A 26941-nucleotide genomic window follows, 5' to 3' on the forward strand; every position below is an offset into this window, starting at 1 on the left:
CCTTTCCAGACCAGGGCTTAGAGACAAGACCAATATCAGAGTCAGAGGCCAGCAGGTCTCTAGAACTAGTCCTTAGGGTATCTATAGAGATGGGGAAACTAATGTATTTTTATGCTCAGATCTCTACTTGGCTCTCTAGACAAGGACTCAAGATAGACTACCTCCTACCTCACCTCCAGCCCTGCCAAGATCTTCAACAATAATATTTGACTTCCTTAAAAGCATTCTCAGCTCAGGTCTCATTGGTCCTCACATTTCCCAGAGAGGAACACAACCTTAAAAACCTTAAAACTTTTAGTTGAGGTTGTGATTCCCTAGACACCATTTCCTTAGATTCACTAAGGCTGACATCATTCAGCGGCTGGAGTAACCAAGCATCAACATACCAACAGTATACGGGTTGCCCATTGCCAGCTAAAAGTGCCCTCAAACAGCCTACGGGTAGAGATAAACAGTACAAAGTGAGTCATCCAATAGATATACTCAGCATGAGAACTACGATTTGTACATATTACGCCACCTGAATGCCACATATAGTATATGAGTATAGATAAGATGCTAGCCATTCTTAGAAGACTTTGCAAATTACAATCATGGAAAGGCATACGAGGTTGATTAAAATTATTGCCTTTCTTGACCTCTTAGTACTAGACCTCCAGCAAACAAAGTGACCTTCCTAATGGAGACCCAGATTGCTTGGCCACCTCAATTATTGAAACCTCCCAAATAAAGCATATTTGTTAACACAGTGCATGGACTAAGATATGATGTATATGCCATACAAGAATCGGAAGCAGTAACCCTACTGGGAATCAAAAACCCCAGCCCTGACTATGTAATAATGCAAACTATGACATAAGTGTATTATATGGCATGCAATGTATGATGTGTTATAGAAAGAGGTTTCTATGTGGACATTGCGACCCACGGCGTAGTACATATAAGATGTGAGAGCATTTTCCTTCACAAAAAACGGCAGTATCAGGCAAAACAACGAACTAGAACCTTGTTAAAATTGTTCCAGGCGGGCTTCCAGTTGAGGCTTCCTCCCTTCAACTGGTATCAGAGCTAAGATCCAGAAGCCCTTCCCTTCAGTTTACTTCAGCCTAGACTTGGAAGCTTCAGCCCTTCATCAACACCAGCCATGGCTTCTTCCATTTGAGGTAACCATTGATGCTTTACTACTCCAGCACTTGTCAAGGCCTATTGAGGCTTTCTCCGAAGCTTGAATAGACTTGCTAGAGCACCCCTAACTGCCTTCTCAACCCCATTACCTTCAACATTGGCAGCAACAAACAGATCAGCAATCAGCATGATTGCGCCTGCAGATCTTGCTCCTGTCTCTGATCTGACCAACACAATCAGCTCCTGAAGCTCTCCTGCACTTGGCCACACTCTTGGCAACTTCCCCGGGCATCCTTGGTTTCATTAGAACACTCCTTGCAGTGATTATAACTCTGCTTACTGCTGTATACAACAGCAGACCTGCTGTAAAAGGCCTGAAACAGTGCTTAGAGATTATGGCTCCGGTATTGCCCTACTTATACTCATTTGATGCTGGCACACTGGTAAATGTTCAATTATTGTTTGGAGATGCTTTGTGGGCCACATTGAGCTCACTTGGATCAGTTTGCAATGGTTGTTTCATTGCTGGAATAACAGGACAACACACTATTCTATCAATGATCTTGTATGCCTATTGCCATTGGATGCTTCCCGAGCACTTGGGATGCTACATTGGTGTATACCATTGATGTTACATGCTTGGTAGTGCTCATAACATGCTATTGAGCTGAGATTGGAGCTTGATTTTATTGACATTGGCTGTTATCCACTGTTATGGATGCTACTTGGATGCCACAGTAAGAGCTTTGCAAACTGCTTGGGTCCCATGCTTCTGGATGTCTGTCATATGGATCTTGGATGTCTAGATGCCACACACATGATGCTTTGATCTTCTTATGCTTGTTTGGCATTCAACCTTTGTTCCAATGGAAGCCGCTACTTGACACTTGGATGTTAGATAGAGCACTCGATATTTGCAGTTGAACTTGAGTGTATTACCATGAGACAATGGGACTCATTGTGACATGTACATGCTCTCTTAATATGTATTGGATGCAATTACCCTATTGTGGGCTAATTTGATCTCTTGACTTGGACCTTGCACTTATGTTTGTCCGTGTGTTGTCAGTGGTATTTATATTCTTCTGGGTTATGTATTGAGCTTTGCTCAATGGATTGTGTATTTGGCAATTCTCTTCATTTACCCTTGAGACCTACCCTGTGCATGATGTCTATGCCTATTGCATGTATGGTTACTAACACACTACAGTTGTGACAATCTTCAGTGCTAGTTGTTCCTGGCTTTTTCATCTTGATTGTTCACAGTGGGTTGTTGACTTATTGTTGCAGTTTATTACAGCAGCCTGTCATTTCTGATCTATGCATTCTTTATGAGGGCAATCACTTGTACTTGATAGTTTCATGATTGCAGTTTGTGGATAGCTTATTACCTTGGCAGTCTTTCTTATTCATAGCTTGATTTGGCATTGGTTTTGGGGCTAATTTGCTGAAAATTACAACAACCTGTTTTGCCCTTCTATGCACTTGCTTGGTCTCATTATGGCTGGTGGTTCTCATGACAGTGCTATAGATATTGGAAAACTTGTTTTGCCCTTCTATTGAAAAACTGGATGGAACCAACTATAGCTATTGAAAGACATAGATATGACAGGTTTTAGTGCAGAAATCGCAAGTGAGACCACTAAAAAATGAGGGTGCTAAACCCGAAAACATTGATGCCGAAGATTGGGCTGAACTCGATGAGTTATCCAAGTCCACAATCATTTTATCTCTCTCTATATATCAGCTTGGACACAGATTAAGAATCTTTATGGCAAGCAAAGTCCTACATCTCAAATGTATTGGCTGAAATAGTTAGTGGATCTTCACACAAAGGAAGGGACTTCTATGTCTGCACATTTGAATGAGTTTTACTCCATCATCAGCCATCTAGCCTCACAGGAGATTGAGTTCAAGGATGCTTTGCATCCTTTATTTTTGCTTTGCACACTACCTGAGTCGTGGAACACTTTCTGTATGGCTCTATGTGCTAGCACTTCAAAGGATGGGCTAAAATTGCAGGATGTTAAAAGTGCCCTCTTGACAAAAGAGGTGAACACAAAGAATGTGGATTCTTCCCATATGTCACATGCATTGACTTTGAGAGGCTCGCAAGACTACAAGGGCCGTGGTAGAGACTCTCAAAGGTCTAAGTCTAAGACACATGGACAGTCTCACAATAAGTCCCGTGGCCATAAGTCCGGTCTTATTTGTCATTATTGAGGAAAAACAAGTCATATTCAGCCACGATGCCATAAAATGCGCAAAGCCACGTGCAAGGAAAAGGGTAAAGAGAAAGTGCAAGAGAAGAATCGTGACTGCAGCATTGTGCCTAGCAAGTCTAGCGTCAAGATTAAGGAGATTAATGTGGTGCAGCCTGATGTGTCTCATGATCTCATATTGGCAACCTTTTCCTTGGATGCTTCACAACTAACTGATGCTTTGTCAAGATATACTCAGTATTGGTTAATAGATTCAAGGGCTTCCTTTCATGTGACCCCTCATAGAGAGTGGTTTCAGTCCTATCGCACTATAACTAGATCCATCCATTTGGGTAATGCCCTACCATGGAGATAGTTGGTATTGGTGATATCCAGCTGCAATTCAGTTAAGGCAACATGTTCACTCTTCATGATGTACGTCATGTAGCAGCTCTCACGAAGAGCCTTATCTCTGTTGGCACCTTGGATGATGCAGGTTATTTTCTCTTTTAGTGATTCCTCATTAAAGATTACCTATGGGAATCTTATTATTGCACATGATGCTAAGTCCGGTACCCTCTATCCCTTGTATCTAGATCAATTGACCGTGTTTTGGCAATGATTGCAATTCCACATGTATCTCTTTGGCATCATCGCCTTCGGTACATGTCTTTGAAAGGAATGAAAATACGTGACAATTTGCAATATCTTCTGCTTCGTGTTTTTGAGTCTTGTGATCATTGTTTACATGGCAAGCAGACATATAGTACGCATAAGAAGTTAGCATGCACCGCATGGGTGAGCCTTTGGCTCTTGTTCATTCGGATGTATGTGGTCCAATGTCTTGTCAGTCGCTAGGTGGTGCAAAGTACTTTTATATTCATTAATGATTACTCAAATAAGATCTAGACTTACCCTATTAAGCAAAAATTGAATGTCTTGTCTACCTTTTAGCCTTGGCTTACTCTTGTTGAGAACCAATATGGATATAGGCTGAAATGCCTAAGTCAAATAATGGAGGTGAGTATGTCTCAAAAGATTTTGAGCAATTTTGTAATGAGCAGGGTATTAAGCATCAGTTGACTGCCCCTTACACCTCTCCCAGAATGGTATTGCTGAACAAATGAACAAAACGATTCAAAAGGAAGTCTGTAGTATGCTTAGCCAAGCAAGCTTATTGCAACACTTTTGGGCTAAGACAATTACTATTGCCTACACTTGATTAGCCAATCCCCTTGCACTACTATTGATTGGCATGTTGCAAAGAAGGTTTTGCTTAGAAACCTCCATCATATACTTATTTGCATGTTGTCGTGTCGCTACGCGGAGACAGTGTGAAAAAAACCTAGACTGCATCATCATCCAGCTTTTTTATTGATCTATAGACTCAATGTCATCTCATTAGTGTCAGTGTCTATGGTATGGATGATCCAAAAAAAATAGATTTTTGGACAAAACTAGCATGTTTTTGATATTTTGGATATTATTTTTTGTAAATATCCTAAAAAGCTATGGAAACTTCTTTGGTTATGAGCCATTTTGCCATGTTCCCAAGGACAAGCACAATAAGTTGAATCCTAAGTTCATGAAATGCATCTTTTTTTTGTTATGGAGATGCAAGTGAGATGGACTATCGCCTATGGGATTCGCAAGGTTCTCCACAGCCATGATGTAGTTTTTCATGATAAAAAGATGCATAACTAGCCTGAGCAAGTAGTTGAGGTATGCCAAGTAATCTTTTAGGAGGAAACTCCTACTTCCGTACAGCCAGCTAGACAGCTTGCAGGAGTTTATGTTTCGATGGCCCAAGATCTGCCTATTGTGTAAGATCGGCCTGCTTTGAGACACTCTACTAGAGTTAGATGTCAACTTAAGTGCTTCACACCCTCCATAGTTTATATTATGGTGACAGATGCAAGTGAGCCTCTCTCTTATGATGAGGCCATGCACAGAGATGATAGTCACTCATAGGACAGGGATATGCAGTCAAAGTTCAACTCTTTGCAGAAAAACCATAAATGAGATTTGGTTCATTTGCCTAGTGGCAAGAAGGCATTGTCATGCCAGTGGATATACAAGTTGAAAAGTATCCATGCATACCCCAAGCTCACTTATAAGGCCAGATTGATAGCTAAGTATTTCAAGCAGGAACATGGTGTTGACTTCAATTAAGTATTTTCTCCTATGGTCAAGATAACGACCCTATGCTTGGTACTAGCATTGGTTGCTCAGCTAGATCTGGACCTTTATCAAATGGATGTAAACACATCTTTTCTACATGGAAACTTGTATTATGAGATTTATATGCAGTAGCCTAAGGCCTTTGAGGAAAAAGACTGGAAACACCTAGTGTGCAAGTTAATAAAGTGTCTTTATGGCCTTAAGCAAATACCTAGGAAATGGTACCACAAGTTTGACACCTTTATGCATTCACAAGGCTATAGCCGTAGTGCTATGGATCCGTGTTTATACATGAAGAAGACTCGTGATGGCATCCATAGTGCTATGGATCCATGTTTATACACGAAGAAGGCTCGTGATGGTAGCCTTATGATTTCGGTACTCTATGTGGATGATATACTTATTGTTGGGAGAGCTCCTAATGAGCTAAATGCCTTGAAAACTTACCTTAAGAAGAGCTTTGAGATAAAGGACATGGGACAGGCCTTGCATATTCTTGGGATGCGCATCACGCACGATCACTCTAAGGGGCTCCTTTATCTGTCATCATAGAAAGAGTATATCCAAAAAGTCCTTGAGCGGTTTCATATACAAGATGGTCTTGGTTGTCCTCTACCTTCTCATGTAAAGGGTAGTCAAGCCGATTGTCCGCAGTCAAATAAGCAAAGGGCAGAGATGGCCAAGATCGATAAGAGAAGATAAAGGAAGGGAGAGGGTATAACCACCTCAACCTCCCACCTCCCCAAATCCGAGTCTGTTGACCTTATCAAGATCTCAACTAACCAAAAAATGACTATATGCAAAACTTGAGAAATGTTTCTTCCATCAGACAGAAGTGAAATTCTTGGGGTACAATGTCTCCTAGAGAGGAATCTTCATGGACCCCAAGAAGATTGAGACTATTCTTGATTGGCAAACACCCACATGTGTCCGCGATGTCCAATGCTTCCTTGGCTTTGCCAACTTCTACAGGATATTTATCAAGGATTACTCAAAGATAGTCACACCACTCACCAAACTCACAGGAAACTCAAAGTTCTCATGGACCCCAGAAGCCGAGAAGGCCTTCCAGACCTTGAAGACCGCTTTCACCACTGCCCCAATCCTAGTCTACCCAAATCCTACCAAGCCATTTTTCTTAGAGACGGATGCATCAAACTATGCCTTAGGAGCCATCTTGTCCCTGCATGGAGATGATGGTCATATGCATCCAGTGGCATTCCACTCAAGGAAGTTATCCCCTCCAGAGATAAACTATGAGATCCATGACAAAGAACTCATTGCCATTGTAGATGCCTTTGATACTTGGCGTCATCATCTAGAGGGTGCAGCCCATAAAGTTATTGTCTATACAGATCACAAAAATCTAGAATGCTTTATGACAACCCGCATCCTCAATCGAACACAATCCCGCTGGAGTAACTTCTTATCTAGGTTTGACTTTATCATCACCTATAGCCCAGGACGTCAACAATGCCAATCAGATACCTTATCAAGAAGATCCTACTTGGCATCTAAGAAGGGAGAAGAAGCTTTTGATCAACAATGAGCAATACTACTCAAGCCAGAGCACCTCCAACTAGCAGCCATCTCAAATTGTCACCGAGACGACCCTACCTTGATCCAACTAATCCATGAAGTCCTGCCCCATGATGATTTGGCCAACAATGTTAAGAGAAAAAATGAAAAGGGAAAAGGAAATGAAGTTTGTGAGTTTCGGGAAACTAATGGATTGTTATGCTATAAGGATCTACTTTGCATTCCTCTAGGAAAGCCAAGACTCTAGGTCTTACAACAATGCCATGATACCCAAGCAACAGGACACTTTGGAGTTAATAAGACCTTAGAGCCTATTTCAAGAGATTTTTGGTAGCCCTAGATGTGGAAAAATATTAAGGAATATATAAAATCATGTGATATCTGCAACAGGGCCAAGATACCTTGTCACAAACCACATGGCTTTCTGCAATCCTTGCCCATTCCAGCACGACCCTAGTCTTCTCTATCAATGTATTTCATAATAAATATTCCCAAATCAGAAAAAAATGACTCTATTCTTGTTGTGGTAAATAGATTCACAAAAATGGCACATTTCATCGCTACCACCAAGACCATCACAAGCGCAGCTACTGCTAGACTCTTCCTCAAATACATTTTCAGATTACATGGACTCCCAGACGACATCATCAGCAATGGAGTACCCAATTCATATTTAGTTTTTGAAAGAGCCTTTGCAACCTCCTTGGAGTCCAAGTTAAGTTATCCACAGCCAATCATCCACTAACTAATGGTCAAATAGAACGGGTAAATCAAGTATTGAAACAATGTCTCCGTTGCACCATCAACTACCATCAAAATGATTGGTTTGAGCTCTTGCCCTTTGCAGAGTTTGCTTATAATAATAGTATCCATGCATCTACCAAGCAAACTCATTTCTTTGCAAACTATGGCCAGCATCCAAAGATGGATGTACATCTCTCCAATCAAGTAAACAACCCTGCCGCCTGAGATAAAGCTCAATACCTAGCAGATATACACCAAGAACTCAAGCAACAAATCCAAAAGGCTTTGAATCAGTACAAGCACTATGTGGACCATCATTGTCTCCAACATCCAACATACAAAGTCGGTGATAAGGTATGGTTACTCAGGTATAACCTCCAGACAACAAGGCCCTCCACCAAGCTAGACCGCTAGAGATTTGGACCCTTCACTATCGTAGCCCAGATCAACCTAGTTGCTTACCGAATCCAACTCCCCAGCACCATGAAGATCCACCCAGTCTTCCATGTTTCCTTGCTCAAGCCATACCATAGCTCACCATTGAGAGGGGAGAGATCTAATCCCCCACTATCTGTCTAGATTGAAATCCATGAAGAATTTGAGGTGAAGTATATCTTAGACTCGAGGATCTCCCAAGGTCGATTGGAATACCTTGTTCCTTGGAAAGGATATGACATCAATGACCACACTTGAGAACCTGCACAATATCTCTAAAGACCTCTCAAAGTTAAAGAATTTCACAAGAGGAATCCAACGAAACTTGGGCCAAACCACCAAGCCAGTCCTCATGAAACTCATCGCTAGAGGAGGGGGTAATGTCATGGACATGCTATGATCAAGTGTACAGATTAATTCTTGCTCAAGCCATATGAATCCACACCCCATGTGAATGTATCCTTAACAGGACATCCTCAAGCCAATCATGAGAACCCACCCTTACCGTGTCATCATAGAACCTTTCTAGAAGATATACCATGTCATCGCCTCCATCAATGATGTCATCATGGAACATTCTAGAAGATCTTTAGCCACCCTCCAACACCTATAAAAGGAGGGGCTCACCATAGAGCTCCTCAATCTCGCCAATGCCAGTCTCAGGAGCTCAAGGAGTCTAGACCTCCAAGTAAGCAACCTCGAGTTCCAGTTCTAGTTCTTGTCTAGTCATGATATCTAGTCTTGTCTTCTCTTCCATTATACTCATGTTGCCTTGTCACCTTGTAATCTCATAGTACGAGATCTTGTCTAGTACTATCTTGTATCTTGTTCATCCCTGTCGAGGGAGATCTTGTAATTCTGATATCTTGTATGCATACCTACGGTCCCGAGTTGTGGGATCCTTCATATCCTATCGAGTTATGTCGTCTATACCTACGGTCCTGGGTTGTGGGATTTTCCGTATCTTGTTATCATTGTACCTTATGTTCTTACGTGGGATTATCTTGAAATCAGAATTCTTGTAACAAATATTGCATCTAGTCTAGTCTCTCAAAGCACAGTCTAGTGCTCCCATAACAGCACGTCGCGAGTGCCCATCACTTTCACTTCATTCTTTATTCTTTCAGTGGCATTTGAATAAGGGAAGACTAGTCACACATTATGACTGTTGGAGTTTCCACATCCGTGCTCTCTTACTCCTTCGACCATAGCTCTTGCTTCCACTCAAAGCTTTCTCCCTTCAATTTTGACCCTAAGCAAGTTGTTTGGCCAATAAGTGTCAATGGTGACACTAGGAACTAGAATTAATTAATTAATTAATGTCAGTCTAAGGGTCAACAGAGGTTGGGAACCACTCCAGGTTGCAAATGGCCAAGCCAATTTAATTATGGATGGGCACATTTAATGTTGAGCAAGGTCAATATGACTACAAATTAATTTTTTAGGATTATTTAATTCTTAGAATTAATTAAATGGCTAGATAATGCAGAAAAATGGGTTTAGAAAGCTACGAGTTGGCAAAAATGCCCATACAAACTAAGAAAACGTTTTTGGGAGTTAGGTCTCAACCATTCAATTAGTTTTATACCTGGGAAAAAGAGAGAGGGAGCTGTTGGTCCATTTTCTGATCAGAGAGCAACAATTTGCTACAAAAGACAACCAAATTGAAGGCCTCAACAAGCAGGGGATAATAGGAAGACACCTTCCAAGGGCTGGCAACAGCATTGTGATCAAGTAACAACATTTTGGAGGTGCCTCGCAATAGGTGACTTCACTAAATGTAGGTTGGAGCAAGCAATAGGCAAATCATAGGGTTTTTTTGCAAAGAGAATCAAATTTCTCCCTCATCTAGGCCTTCTCTCATGTTCTCCAATAATTTCTCAAAAGATTTCAGCACTTCTCAGCCATTCTCAATAGATCTCAACTAGATTTGGTGGACAGCAAGAGGATTTCTACTATAAACCCTTAATTTTTGCAGAAATTAGGGTTTGACATCCACCTTGGAACCCGTGCCAACAAAAGAAAGCATTGTACACTGAAATCAGCACCTAAAATTTGTGGAATTGACAAGGATTTCAAATGCCAGCCCATCCATTGTAAGTTGGGGTAGCATTTGGCCAGTTGGTGGTTCTAGTTGTGCAAGTCTTGGGTGAAAATCAAGGGGGAATTGGCCCAAATTGCTTGTTGATTGTATGTAAAGCAAGGAGTTTTTGGATAAACAAAGGACATTGTGAAATCTCAACTTGTACACTGTCCAAGATTGTTAAGGTAATGTGTGCAGTTCAATTTATGCTCTATTATTAATTGTTGTAATTAAGTGCTTGATCAAATTTTACCACCCTATCCAAAGAGGAAGGCTGGTTTCAAATTGGACCTATGACAAAGGAGGCTTGGTTGAGATTATTCTTGGGACCACTTTATCGGATCATGCACCAGTGTAGCTACTTCTTTTGAAGGGAATGGAGGAAGCCATTACCAATATCAAAGCCCTTGTTTACTTGTATATGATAAGGACCTTAGAGAGACCATTACTAGGATCTGGGAGGTTAGGCCCTGTTCAACTAGTACGAAAGCTAGGAACTTGGGTGAGTGCCTACAAGAGATCTGTTATTTCTTCACAACAAAGGATGAGAGCACGAAAGATGGGCCTCTTGGAGAGAGGCAAAGAGAGAGGGCTGTTAGAGCTTCATTGGCAGCACTTTCAAGAGAGGAGAGGCAGCCAAATTGCAAAAGGATGGTTGAGAGTATGCATGCCACCAAACCAGAGATAGACGCTATGGAGGATGCAAAATCAAAATACGAGTACCATGGAAGGGCTTTCTTCTAGACACACATAGAAGGGACACAGTAAATAAGGATTTTTCCCACACTAAAGATCCTAGACACTCTAGAAAAGGTGTCAAGAGACTCAAGAAAGCAAATGCATCTTCAATTTAGGACTCCTAGAGTGTTGGGCAAGTGGCCCTTAACTATTATATCGCCACGTTCTGCTCCAAGTCTAGACCCCCAAGTTTTGTTTGTGTAGCTAAAGGAGTGATTTGTAGAGTTGAGCCATGCCCAACTGGGCTCTGATACCATGTAAAAATGTCGGATCCAGAGCATGGCTATGGAGGTTGAAAGAGGAAGAGTGAGCTCATGAGGTAACAAACATCGAGACCAAATGTCACACAAGTGAATTAGGTTCCAAGATGGAAGCTTGGACTCATAAACACAGTCTTGTGTATTGATAATGACACAAACACTTTGTTCGAAGTACAAAAGTACTATGACATTGCATTCAAAAAGAGAGCAAGTACAATGCTTTATAGGAATAGACTAGGCTGCACTTTCCACCACTGTGCATATGGGATTCTACATCCTGAGCCCACACTGCTCCATACAAAGAGGCTAAGCTAGGTGTGATTGCCAATATCTCAACACAACCATAGAGCCAAACGAGCTCACCCTCGAGCTTGGGATAGTCAACTAACTCTAAATGTGGTGACACAACTTATTAACTTAGTTGTGTTTACACTGCAAATTAACTAACTAAAACATTAGGTACTACTCATAGAATTGGCAAATTCTAACACCTCCTTGTAGAGCCAATGTGATGGAAGTACAGGAAGATGAGTCACTAAAGGGTAGTAAGTTCAAGGGCTTTCGAAAAGCCTCAAGCTTCTCACGAGGTAGTACTTTGGTAAAAATGTTGGCAATGTTGATGGTACTACAAACTGAACAAATGCCTCTTACCAAATGGGTCTATAAACTGAAGCGTGACTCAACAAGATCCCAAGTATTGGTGGTAGTGATAGAATCCAATTCTTCTTGCATGTCCTACATCCCATGTACATTCTGTTGGGCTTTTTCCGAGCAAGTAGGCTCATCATCATCTAATAGTGAGCTCATAAATGCATATTCATCACAAGAATCATCTACTTCTAAAAGACCAGCCAAATGAGCCCCCCTGCATGATGTGATGTATGTCTAGTAGCCCTTCTAGGGGAGCATTCATTTTACTCTCTTGAAGAGCTTGCAACAGCCATCTAGGGACTATTTTTGCTGCATTTACAACAACCCTTTCTTGTTGTACTACACGTTCCACTGTTGGAGACATAACATCATCAAGTACCTGCTGTTCGGGAGCATGTGGTGCAATAATAGCTTGCCATAATAAGTTTGTCCAGCCATTTACAGCAAACTCAAACACCAAAGAGAGTGGTAAGAGGCATTCAAATACATCACTCAAGTCATAGGTGGCTGGCATTTCAAATTGATCATGCGAAAAGGCTGCATTTTCAGCAGAGATTAATTTTTACTGACAAACACTTTCTTTGTGCGACATGTGCATAGCCTATGCATATAAACGCCTAAAGGTAGCCAACCTTTGGTTTCTTTCCATGCCAAGCCTCAAAAGCTGTGATAGTCTTTAGTGCCTTTATTGGGAGCACCATTCAAGACATGATTAGCACATTGAAGACCCTCTGGCCAAAACTTATGTGGCAACCCTTTGCTCTTAAGTATACATTTAGTCATTTCCATGAGGGTCCGATTCTCTCTTTCAACAACACCATTTTGCTGAGGGGTCATCCTCATAGTGGCTTGATGTGTGATATCTATTTCAAGCAAAAATATCTCGATAGCACAAGACATATATTCCCCCCTCTATCAGTGCAAAGTGTCTGCACTTTTAAACCAGTTTCTGCCTCAAGCTTAGCAACCAAATGTTTAAAGTACATGAATAAATAAATCAGATTTTGCTTTCATACCATACACGTAAGTATACCATGAGTAGTCATCAATAAAAGTGATAAAATAGAGATGACCCCAAAGTGCTCATGTCCTCATGGGACCACATACATCAAAGTGTATCAACTGCACTTCTTGAAAAGCACACATGGCACTATCCTTTTTTAAACCAAACCTATGCATTTTTCCCAAGATACATCTTTCATATGCATGAGGAGGTGGAATCTCCTCAAGAGGTAAGGCACCCACCATCTAACAATGCTGAAGAGTCATCACACTAGCAAAACTCATATGATCGATTCAGGCATGCTATAGCTCCGCATTCTACATAGCGGGCGTACTAGTGCTATCAAGCTCTCGGTCTCTCAAAATATACTTGTCATCTTTAAAGATGACCTAAATCCATGCTTATTGAAAGCCGAAATGAACATGAGATTCTTTGTGATACCAGGCACAAAAAGACATGTAGAAGCATAAAATCTCACCCATCTGCAATAGTAATCAGCACTGCATCAATGCCACAAACATCATAACTGCTATTATTAGCACAAGTTACACACTTTCCTGCGGGGGCTGAATGCAAAGATGTGAGCAAACACTTCTGTGAAGTGATGTGTCTAGATGCCCCATTGTCAAAATACGAAGTATGCTATGCTACAGCAGCATTAAATGCAGAATCGGCCATGGAAGTGTCATAATTGCATAGTCTTTCTCTATAAAATTGGCTACAACATCCCCATCCGAAGACTGAGTGGTGGATGTCTCCTAGACAACCAAATCGAAATCTTTCTTCTTCGCTTTGGCCAACCTTTTCCTACGTTCATCAATGTAATGTCTAGGTTTCTTACTTTAGTGGGATTTCCCCTTTTTCTTTGTCTTTTCTATGTCTTGGGAAGCCTTGTTAGATGGCCGTCCCATATCAGCCTTGAGCTGATTTCTTATGTACTGCTTTGCTTTACCCTTGCCTTTATATTTAGAGAGCATGGCTACATCACCTAAAAGCATAGCAATATCTTTCTAAGTTTGTTTTTCTTGTAATAAGAGGCGGGGCTGCTCCCCCCCCCCCCCCCTCCCCAAAAAAAAAAACTAATTCAGAGAGGTGTGGAACCCAAGATAAGACTCTAGAAGTGAATTCAAAGTAACATTCATGGAGAAACAACTTGATGACAATAACGATGTTTTTCCCAATGACCTGCCAAGTATGCCACCTCCTAGATTAGTTGATCATGCTATAGAGTTGTATCCAAGAATAGAACCCTACTCTAGAGCACCCTACCAGTTCAATATATAAGAGCTAAAGGAGCGGAGCTAAAACTACAACTTGATCATCTTTTGAAAAAGAGATTTATCAGACCCTATGTTTCTCCTTGGGGTGCTCCTGTATTGTTGTAGAAGAAAAAGAATGGGACATGTAGACTTTGTATTGATTACAGAGGTCTCAATAAGCAAACCATAAGGAACAAATATCCCCTTCCACCAATTGATGATTTATTGAGCCAACTAAGTGGTACAAAGGTGTTTTCAAAGATAGACTTACGATCACATTACCATTAATTCGTATAACCTCATGTAAGTCTTGCAAGTGTGTAAGGTGATCAGTCCTGCTGTCACCCTTATCCATATGCAAATTAGCCAGTTATCTTTACAAGTAAGAGGTTCTAGATTCATTATGAGCTACAAACATGCTTTCCAAGACATCCCAAGCTGCTTTAGAGGTCTTACATGACTAAATATGAGATACAATAGCTCTCTTAACTGACAAAGGCTATCAATGACAAAGCATGGGCATCCTTCGAATCCCACCTCCTCTGATCTGTTGTAATAGGAGCAGGGGCAACAGCAGGAGTAGCTGGCTGTCCTCTAGCACCACACTGATGTGTCTGAGGTACAAGCTCTCCTAGTCTCTACAAATCACCGATGACATAGTTCCAAAGATCCTTCACAACAAGTAGATTACGCATCATAAAACTCCATGGAGGATAGCTGGTGCCATCTAGCTTATTCGCCTAAGTGAGGACTCCCAAAATGTTACTGTGATCCCTGGTGTCCTGATTCAACATTGCTCCAACTTAATGAACAAATTTGGCAACCAAATACTTCCAAGCTTAAAGTGTGAAATGTACTATTCCAAGTACCAAAATCCCAACACAGTTTATTAATGCAAGTAAAAAATTGTCAAAACTATCAATCTTCTTGAAAAGCGTATCTACACTACACAAAATACCACCCAATCTACAATTTACAGCAATTCAGTGCTGTACCACTGCATGTGCCTCCAAATGAGTGCCAAATATTAAATTCAGTAACTTAATGCTGAAAATCCTAAAATTTTGTTGCAATTTTCCAAGTTTGTACAAGTTTCTCTGTCCAATCTGACATGAACAAGAAGATAATGTTGTTGCAGCACCAGTTCATTGTTTTGGGATGCATGCCAAGCAAAAGCTCCAAATTTTCTCAACAAAATTCCGAGAGAGAGAACAGATTTTATACTTACAGCATTAGAATTTGGTGTAATGTCACCTCACAATGCGCATAGACAGCAACTAGCAATTGGACTTCACCTTGAGATGCGTGTCGGTCCCAAAAATCAAAAAAGCCCCAAATTTCTCACACAAATGTCAAAGAAATTGCACAATGTTGGCAATCTCAGTGGAGATTCACACACAAAAGCTCAAATTAGGGAAATGCTTCAAATTTCCTCGAAGAAATTTCAGAAATTGAACAAGTTAGTCAAAAAACCCTAAATTACGAAATGTGAGAAATTGAAAATTTCTTTGACATTGGAGATGAGACAAGCAAGATGGATGAGAAATCGCAAAACTTTTTCAAAACCCCCAAATTCAGAAATTAGGGTTTCTGGGCTCTTTTTTTGGATCAGCAAAAAATGGCAAGCAAGACTAAGAGAATGGCAGGCAGAGCTAAGAAAATGGCAGGCAAAGCTGAGAATATCAGAAGGCTGAGAAAGGCTGCATGTGCAAGGTTGCATACAAGGCTACATACAAGTTGAAAACAGTAGTAGCTCCTCCAAAACAATAGCTTCTCCTCCAAAACAACTCCTCCCCCCTCCAGTTGGGGGTAAAGGCACCTCTGCCTAGCCGCCCATGTATTACTACACTGACGATACCCGCGCCTGCACACTGTAGGCAGCGGGCGCCCATCACCGTCACTTTATTCTTTATTCTTTTAGTAACATATGAATAAAGGGAAGGCCGGTCACACATTGTGACTATTGGAGTTCCCACATTGTGAGTCTCTCTCTCTTGCTCTTGCTCTCCCGCCATAGCTCTCGCTGCAATCCTTCTCACCTTTCAACTGGTATTAGAGCATGGTTGCTTGAGCATTCGAGCTTGGTCCGTGACTCCTTCAGCATTCATTCAAATCCCTACACCATTGATTCTCACTCTTCGCAACCATATCTGACTCTTTCGAGGTCCGATCACTCCCTAGCTTCCCGAGCACCTACCCGGCCCATTTGGGCACCCTTAGGATATTCCTTCAAAGGTATTGAAGCATTCTTTTGAGTGTTTGTTTCAGTTTGCAAGGTACAGCAAGAAGGGGCTGCAAAATATTCGTTTTTTACTTTAGGCCTCCCTTGGCACTCATTGGCAAGTTGAGAACGCTTCATTTGGCACTTAGGAACACCCCCTTGATGCTCGGCATTGGTGGTTTATCATTGGCATTGATTTGTGGACTGATTTACCTCAATCTAAGACTGTTTTCCACAGTCCACAGGCAGCCACAAACAGTGTTACATCAGCACTTTATGTTTATGCTTGGATAGCATTGACATATGATGCCCAGTTGGTCCCGAATGGTCTTGGAATGTTAGGGGAATGTATGCCTATCGATTGGCCATCATTTGGAGCTGATTTAATGGCCTGAAATACTCAGTTTTACATAGTAAATCGCTGCTGTGCACTCCAGGGCTGAAGCTTATTTAGTCACTTTATGCTTTGCCTATTGGTCATGGGTGCTTCCCAAGTGTTTCATATGACTATTGGGATGCAAATGAAGGTTGGCAAATTCTTTGGATGGTTTCGGAATGTATTTTGAGCCTTGTTTGAGTTCCGTATTGGTTGGCATTTACTTGACATTGGTCTACACTGGCATGCTTTGTGACAAAGGTTATACCTATGGTCTATGTATGACCCGTTGGTACATGCTTGATGCTTATGTTACCTACACATGCTAGTTACATTGTTTGGACTTGAATGCTACTAGAGCTTTGTTTGGGCTTGATTATTTTGGTCTTGCTTTGACTCATCGGAGATTGATTGGGATTGTCTTCATGACATTGGATGCTATCATTGGATACTTAACTGCTCATATGCTCTAGATATCTTACTGATGCATGATCTTGGATACTCCGTCACTGGTGCTCTTACATGCTTTGTTTGAGCTTCTTTGCTTGACACTTACGGCTTTTGTGCCAGTGGGAACGTCTTTGTACGCTTATCAGACATTGAGCAGTGTGGGTTATGCATATTGAGCTTTTGGATCTTTGAGACCAGGATCTCCTCATGGATGATGTATGGTTGATATACCTTGGTCCATGTAAATGTACTTGGGATGATTCGGCTTTGTATTCACTGCGCAGACACCAACTTGTGTCAAGTCTTGGCAGTGGTATGTACATTTTGCCCTGTTGATTGGGGGGTGTACTGACTTTACTTATGGACTTTGCCTAACATGCTTGGGTGTTGGCTCATGTCAGTTTGACTGTTACATGCTTATTTATGCCCACTTGATGCTAGTTTTGCATTGTCAGTCAGTGGTTGACTTGGAATATTATTTTTGTCTACTTTCAGCTCTCATTGTACACTACTCTCATAATTACAGCAAGCATATATTCCGGACTGTCATGTATTTTTCATACTGAGTCATCCTAGTTTGATGTACTTTTGATGGTACTTGGTGGGCAGCATCATTAAACACTCGTTTCTCGCCATTTTGCCTTGGTTTTGGTGGTTTTTTTGTCATTTTCTGCAGTTTACAACAAGCACTTTTGAACTATCTGCACTGTTTTAGCTTACAGTATGGCATCTTCTTCCACTGACAGTACTATCTTTAACATCATTAAGCTTGATGATACGAATTATGCCTATTGGAAGAACTAAGTTTGGCAGGTATTGGTACAGAAATCGCAGATAAAGCCACTAAGGTTGAGTGGAGAGAAGCCTGAAACTATGACTAATGACAAATCGATGGAGCTTGATGAGTTATGCAAGTCCACCCTCATCTTGTCTCTCACTGAACAAGTGCATTACAATGTGGTTGAGAAAGCACAAAGTGCTTGGTAGCTTTGGGATGAGATCAAGAACCTCTATAACAAGCAAAGTCTTACAAGTCAAATGTATTAGCTGAAATAGCTTGTGAATCTCCGTATGAAAGAGAATGTGACCATGTCAGCTCATCTGAGCCAGTTTCATGCTATTCTTAAGAACTTGGTTTCACAGGGCATTAACTTCAAAGAGGATGTCACTCCATTGTTCTTGGTTGAAACTCTTAATGAGTCTTGGGATGTATTCTGCACTGCCTAATGTGCTTCTGACACTACCCTGAAGCTATCTGATATTGAGAGCTCTCTTCTGCAAGAAGAGATAAACCATAAGAATTTGGATGCCTCTCCTGTGTCTCATGCTTTGACAGTTAAAGGCCGACATGATGGAAATGCAAAGAATGACCGTCGTAATGGCCGTGGACAGGATTCGCTGACATCTCGATCCAAGTCGCGTGGCAAGTCACGCAATAAGTCTCCTGGGAGAAATGCCAATCTGACTTGTCATCATTGTGGGAAGAAAGGGGCCACATAAGGCCACAATGTCATGAATTGTGCAATGAAAGACGCAAAGACAAGGGGAAAGAGAAAGTGAAGGAAAAGTCTTCTAATCGCAGCATAGTACCTACTAAGTCAAGTGTTAAAATTGAAGAAATCAATGTTATGTAGCCCAAGGATAGTGATGGGGATTATATCCTTGCAGGAGCTTCATCTAGTGCTTCATAGATTACAAAGATACACTCTATGTATACATAGTTTTGGCTCTTGGACTCAGGTGCGTCCTTTCATATGACACCTTGCTGAGAGTGGTTTCATTCATACCATTCTGTTTCAGATTCTATGCGCTTGGGTGATGATAGATCTCTTGAGATTGTCGGCATTGGTAAAGTTAGGCTGCAATTTCCTTCTGGCAACAGTTTTGTTATACACAATCTACGTCATGTATCTGCATTGACACGCAATCTCATGTCCATTGGACAGCTTGATGACGTAGGATATCATGTATCTTTTGGAGACTCTGCATGGAAGATTACTCATGACAGGCTTGTGCTTGCCAGAGGTGCCAAGTGTAAAATATTACACGGCGCAGCGAACAGAATCTGAGAAAGAGACAGAGAGTACACAACAGATAAGAGGAGAATCAGTAAATTCTTTAACTCCAAACAACTGATACAAAGATGGCTCTGTCCACCCGTGCGCTTCTACTGTGTGAAGCTTAGATGGCGATCTAGACAGAAGATAGGTGAAGAGCTTAAGGCTAGCTGGAACAACAACTCTGACTGGGTGAAAGATGAGTGAGAGATGGCTACGAAGGGGTTTAGCTTTTATAGCCCGCGAAGGTCGTTAGGTCGGCCTGCTGACCGACCTACCATATGAGCCTCCACTAGTCGGCCAGGGAATATTCCAGGGAATATTCCCTTTACCATCGGGCCGGGGGCGCTGGCCCCCCTGGGACCCCCCCAGCCAGGGGCCGCTTCCACGGCCCCCGGACCCCACAATAGGGGCCCCTTTTAACTCCCTTACACCGCAACTCGATGCAATGTGCCTCGAGTTGCTACCAGCTTAACCACTCTGTCTAACCCAAAGATTAGACCCACAACGGTCACCTTTTTGCCATCCGGTCACATAGACCTCATTTGATATACAAGTCAGGACTCAACCAATGTCCGGGCTCACGTTTGGCTTCTCCTCATAATGGGGGCCTTACAACTTTGAGCACCATGGATCATTGGTAGCACCTAATGAGGGTGGGGCATTGATCATATCTAACACCAAGGCTGGCAGTCTCTACCCCTTAGTTGTTTTTGGATCTACACATGATCATGCTTTGTCTGTGGGATCTTTACCTCATGTATCTCTTTGGCATGCCCATTTGGGGCACATGTCCGTCAAGGAAATGAAAATGCTTTCTGGTTTGCAATACTTACCACCCCTTGACTATTCTCATTTTGATTATTGTGATCATTGTCTTTATGGTAGGCAAACTAGGTCTACACATAAGAAGTCTGGTATGTTATGCATGAGTAATCCCTTGGCTTTGGTACATTCTGATGTCTGTGGGCCCATACCCTGTCAATCTTTGGGTGGTGCGAAGTATTTTGTTACCTTCATAGATGATTTTTCACATTAGATATGGGCTTATCCCATAAAGCAAAAGTCCGATGTCTTGACACTTTTTCAGCTTGCTTTGGCAGAAAACCAGTCTGGGCATAGGCTAAAATGCCTTAGGACAAATAATAGGGGTGAATATGTATCATGTGCTTTTGAGCAGTTATGTGATGAGAGGGGTATTAACCGTCAGTCGACGGCCCCTTACACCCTTCCGCAGAATGGTATGGCTGAGCGGATGAATAGGACCATCCAGGAAAGGATTCGCAATATGCTTAGCCATGCAAGCCTACCCCAGTACTTTTGGGTTGAAGCAGTTACGACTGTCCTGCATATCATTGATAGATCACCCTATAGTGCCATTGGTTTCCAGGTTGCAAAGGTATGGACAAGAAAGCCTCCCTCTTATGCGCAATTATGTGTCTTTGGATGCGAGACATTTTGCCATGTGCCCAAGGATAAGCGTAACAATCTGGATCCTAAGAGTATTAAATGCATATTCCTTAGTTATGAAGATGCAGGAGAGATGGGTTACCATCTATGGGATCCGCAGGCATGGAAAGTCATCCACAGCCATGATGTAGTCTTCCATGAAGACAAGATACATAGGTAGCCTGAGAGAGTCGTGGAGATACGCAGGGTTATATTTCAGGAGAAGCCATGTACTTCCGTACAACATGAAGTAGCAACAGCAGATGCTCATGGCCAAGGTGTTGAACAGAATGTTAGGCAGGCAACAGAGTCTACAATGCGGTGTTCTACTAGAGATAGACGTCCACCTGACAGATTTGAGGTCTCCATACACACAGTCTTGGTTACAAATGCAGGAGTCTCTCACCTATGATGAGGCTATACGCAGGGGTGACAATCACTCCTGGGAGAGGACTATGCAGTCTGAGATAGACTCCTTGCATAAGAATATGACTTGGAATTTAGTTTCCTTGTCTGCTAGCAAAAAGGCTATGCCATGCAAGTGGGTATACAAGCTGAAAACTACCCGTAGACACCCCAGTAGCAAAGAGTTTTAAGCATGAGCATGGTGTTGACTTTGATGAGATCTTCTCTCATGTGGTTAAGATGACCACCCTGCTCTTAGTCTTGGCTTTGGTTTCACGGCTTGACTTGGACTTGTATCATATACATGTCAAGACGACTTTCTTACATGGAGACTTACATGATAAGATTTACATGGAGCAGCCTAAGGGCTTTGCAGAGCTTGGCAGGGAACACCTAGTGTACAAGCTGAAGAAAAGTCTTTATAGCTTGAAGCAAGCACCTAGGAAATGGTACCATATCTTCATCAATGAGATGTTTCTCCTCTAGAGAGATGTATCTCTGCATGGCTGAGGCGTCTCGGCATCTATCTCTTGTGGTGCTCAATGATAGCTCTAATTTGTCTGTGGTGTGGATGTTTATGCCTTCGTCCGGGTGCATATGGATGCCTAGACCGGCTAAGTGCCACTGGTCTATCCAAAGGGACACCTACAAAAGATGAGATCCAATGATAATGTACTCTTGTAGGCTATGTGGCAGTAGTAGTAGTATGTGCCATAGTCGGTTGTGTAGCAGTGAAAAAGTCAGTGACCGCTCTTTGTCTATGTGAGCCAAGTTGTGGAAGCCTCCTCCTCCATAGAGTAGCTGCTCTATGCCTTTGTAGCTCCAAGAGGAAGAAACCCAAGCATCTCTGATTCTCAAACTGCATGATTCGTCTCAAGGGTCCAAAACCCTCTCAAAATAGACAACGGTATCTGTCTCGTACATCATAATATACCGTGCATTAGCAAATGTAGTATTTCTCTATCTCTGGCTCTCTGGCTCTCTGTCGCATAGTGGGCATACGTGTTCCTCTATCTTTATACCCTCCCATTTGCTTGTCTCAATCCTCAGATGGTGGGATGAGGTGCAGATCTGACCAATAACTATGCGCAATCCATGAGGCAATACCATCGAAGAGAGACCAATACTCTACCTCGGCCGTGGAAGCCACCGCTACAAAGGGAAAGATATTCCGTTTTCTGAAGGTATCAAAACTCATTCTTTAAAGGATCATTGTGGTGCCCATTGTCTTCTACTTATGGCTAGCCCAAGAGATGGGTGTTGTGCCGAAGGTGTAGCGCAAAACTTAAATGGTGAGGGGGAGGAGGATTTTATGCAACAGTTTGAGGGCTGAAATAATACAAATTCTAATTGGTTTTTTCTATGCATAGCATTTAGGAAATGGCCTATTTGGAAGTAAGGGATCTAGTAGCACAAGGTTTGCCTTGGTGCTAGATTCTTGCAACGAAGCATATATGTATTAGTTGGAATCCATGGAAAGACTTTTTGCGTACTAGCACATAGACTGATTTCAAAACATAACTAGTTGTGCACAATGAGGCATCCACTATTAAATTAATCGTACATATGATATTAACTCCTGGAAATGCACAAGATACAAGATTTGTTACAAGAATTTTGTTTACAAGATAATCCCACGTACAGGCACAACGTACAATGATAACTTTCTTAATAATCCACACACATTCAAAGTGACCCGTCTTTCTTCTTCACGAACACAATTGGGGCTCCAACAAGAGACTTCAAGTATCTAATGAACCCCTTGGCTAAGTTCTCATCAATGTTTTTGCATAGTTCAGCTAGTTCATCAGGGGATAGCCTATAGATGGGTCCAAAAGGTGATTGAGCCCCCTCATGGAGTTCTATAGCACAATCATATGGTATGTGCTCGGCCAAGAGATCTGCATTCTTTTTTACAAAGATATATTGGAATTCTTGATACTGGCTTGGTAGCTTGACTAACTCATCCTTACTAGATTCTTGAGCCGGTATATGATATATCATGTAGCTCAGTTCTTGCCTTGCTGTGTGCATAAAGGCTTTGACTCCTAGATATACTGACTTTTTTTATTTTCACGACATGTAATCTTTTGCTTAACCCAATTAAGTTCTAGATTGTGTATCTTTAGCCAAGGCATCCCAAGGATAATTGGATTTGTGGAACTCGATATAACATTAAAGCATATACGAGATTTGTGATCACCAAGAGTCACCATGAGTGGTCGGGTTTCCTTCGTAATATCTCCAGATGCTAGAGGTCTTTCATCCACAACTTCAGTTGGTGTACGATTGGTCTTTGGGAGTACTCGAATCTGATACCTATTCACAAAGCCATCATCAATGAAACATGCGAAGGCCGCGGAGTCGACCAAGGCTTTGGGGGAAAGCATCTTTCTCGGCAGGATCATCTCGACTGTGACAAGGAAAGTTTCCATGGGTGTGGCTGGAATCAAGAGACCCTTTCTTATATCAAGGTCCAATTGTACGATCTCATTTACAACTAGACATCCTCGTTTTCCTGCTCGAGGATGGTTGCAGCAACTCTTGGGATTCTTGCCCTCTTATTTGGGCAATTTAGGGCGATGAGTCCACGGTTTCCACAATATAGGCATAGATGATTCTCTCTTCGTCTTTGCTTTTCTTGTGGGGTCAGGAGTTGGAATTTGATATTATCTATTTGCATCGGTTCGGCCTTGGTTTCTTCTCTGATTAGGGCTGGGTTCCATTGGGGAGGCCTTAATTCTTCTCACTTTTCTTGCTTCCTCGCAAATAATCTATTATCATACTGGATGGATTGCATTATATAATCGTTGAGTGTTTTTGCCTCAAGCATAGTGAGTATGAGGTCCTTGATGTCATCTCGAAGATTCCATCTGAATTGGCTGATAAAATACTCCTCATGGCAGGTGAGGTCACAGATTAATTGCCTAAATTTACATGCATAAGCAAAGGCAGGGCGGTTACCTTGTTATAGCTTCCAAAGTTTTGTTTCTGCTACTCCATTAGTGTTTACATCTCCAAATGTGGAAGTGAGCTCGCAAAGAAATATCCCATAGTTATGAAGTACTGGCATATTCTTTTCCAAGATTGGGATGAACAATGATAAAGCTTAACCACAAAGCAAAGTCCCAATGAATCCCACCTTGGAAGCACCATCTGGATATCTATCCAATTCCATACCGATATAGAGCTTTACTTGTTGCAGAAATCCCCTAAACTTCGAACCGTCACCACATTGAACTTCTCTGGCATGTTGATCTTGGGTTCTCTTGTTGGGGGTTGATAAACACGGGGAATCATCTAATCACTTCCTCTATTGTTCTGCAAGTCTCGGATCTGGTCTTGCATCTCTTGAAGTGCAAGGCCTAAATGCATAGGGTATTCTATTTGAAGTTGCACTTGTCGTTCATTCAAGTCTTGAATTTGTTGTTGGAGGTTTTGAAGGGAGACCACGATTCTTTCAAGGGTTGCTTCCATGGTGCTCAGTAGAGCTAGAAATTAGTCTTGCCAAACTGTCATGGGAGCACTAGACTGTGCTCGAGAGACTAGACTAGATACAAGATTTGTTACAAGAATTCTAATTACAAGATACTCCCACGTAGGGGCACAAGGTACAATGATAACTTAACAAGATACAAAAAATCCCACAACCTAGGACGGTAGATATAGACAACAGGACTCGATAGGAACAAGATACAAGATAGTACTAGACAAGATCTCGTACTATGAGATTACAAGGTGACAAGACAACAAGAGTTTAATGGAAGACAAGACAAGACTAGATACCATGACTAGACAAGACCTAGAACTGAAACTCGAAGTTACTTACTTGGAGGTCTCGACTCCTTGAGCTCCTAAGACAAGCATTGGCAAGACTGAGGAGCTCTATGGCGAGTCCCTCTTTTTATAGATGTTGGAGGGCAGCTAAAGATCTTCTAGAATGTTCCATGATGACATCATCAATGATGCAAGCGATAACATGGTATATCTTCTAAAAGGTTCTATGATGACATCATTGATGATACAAGCAATGACATGGCATATCTTCTAGAAGGTTCTATGATGACACGGCAAGGGTGGATTCACATGGTTGGCTCAAGGATGTTCTGTTAAGGGTACGTTTGTATGGGGTGTAGATTCATATGGCATGAACAAGAATTAATCCATATACTTGATCATGGCATGTCCATGACAATTTACATCTATAAGCATAAACCATAACCATAAGTTAGTCCATAATTATAGGTACATCTCAAATATCTCCACACACAAAGACAAGCAATCCAATGAGACATTCTAGGTGTATTAAAATACTAACTAAGCAAACTAACTAAGAATGAAATATTTGGGCTAGTATGAATCAACCAGAGTTATTTACCTACAACAGAACAATAGATATGAGCATCAAAAGGCTGACCCGAGGTATCCTTGTGCAACTGGATAGTGGGATAAAGAGGCATGGCCATTGGCCATGTCTTATCAGTGTAATACTGGTCCGCCACAACTCTAGGGCATACTTCTGCTATGATAGAAAGATACGTCTCTCAGATCTAACAATCTCCATCCCCAAGAAATAAGGCAACAAACTAAGTCGATCATCTCAAATGTAGAGCAAAGTCGTGCCTTAATTTCTCCTAGAGCCGCAGAATCTGAGCCAGTGAATAATATATCATCAACATACATCAGGATATAGTTGACCCCCACACTAGTGATGCAGACATATAGATTTGGATCATAGGGGCTAAAATGGTATCCGTGAATCCGTAAGAACTCGTCCATCTTCTGGTACCAAGACCTCGGCACTTGCTTCAGCCCATAAAGAGCTTTCCGCAAGCGAAATATCTTGTCAGTCTAGTCAACGGAAGAAAAGCCAATAGGCTTACTCCACATAGACTTTCTCCTCCAAATAACTATTCAGAAAGGCACTTTAACATCCATCTGATAGATCGGCCAATCATGGCGAGCAACGAGCATAACCAACATGCGAAATAATGTCAATCGAGCAGTCGATACAAAGATTTCCCCATAGTCAATACCATGCTTTTGCTTGAAACCTTGCACTACAAGGCGAGCCTTGTATTTATCTTAAGTTCTGCCACTGCCCTGCTGGTCCTCCAAAGCCTCCAGGTTGTTGAAGTCTCCTCCAACGATCCAGGAGTCCACGTCTAGGAGTCCATCCGCGGTCTCCACCCAGAACCTGTTGCATGCCCTAACCTCCGTAGGGGCATAGACATTGAGAACTCCAATGCACGAGTCCCCAATATCCAAGGTCGTTGGACTTCTCTTGGGGATACAGGCGGCTAGGTGGAGTCCTGCTAGAGCAGTTGGACAAGTTTTATGTGGGAGAGTGGGGAGGCTCTCATGGAGGCCAGATTCTGACACCACGTTGTTCGATCATTGCTCGGTTCTCCTGACACTTAATCCCCCATCATTTGCCCTAGACACACGATCCTGTCGGATCCCTGTCTCAATCTATAGAAGAGAGGAGGTGATGAGACAGATAGAGCAGATTTGAACCAAAGAGTGGGACAGGAGGGACCGGATAGCAAAGGAGGTTGTAGAGATCCTAGCCGAGTCGAGTAGAATTTGCCAAGAGGCAACCATACAGGCCAGGCAGCAGAGCTGGGAGGACGAGAGAGCACTCCGGCGGGACCTTGCAGCCACGCAAAGATTATTACAAGAGGCACCAGGGGATCCCACCCTCCGTGCACAAGAGGTGCGCGCACGAGCAGCCATTGTTAGCTTTGAGGACAGGCGTTCGGAG

At 42.1% G+C, this 26941-nt stretch overlaps 1 protein-coding gene across 1 annotated transcript in view; it reads right to left on the reverse strand.

The window, feature by feature from the left end:
• The window catches only part of LOC148040625 (Zn-dependent exopeptidases superfamily protein), an 83159-nt gene that overhangs the window by 12346 nt on the left and 43872 nt on the right, over window positions 1-26941 (reverse strand). The window lies entirely within an intron of this gene.

This window comes from Lygodium microphyllum, chromosome 2 (genome assembly GCF_053477565.2).
Source record: "Lygodium microphyllum isolate KBCC chromosome 2, Lygodium_microphyllum_v1.1.10, whole genome shotgun sequence".
Lineage (NCBI taxonomy): Eukaryota > Viridiplantae > Streptophyta > Polypodiopsida > Schizaeales > Lygodiaceae > Lygodium > Lygodium microphyllum.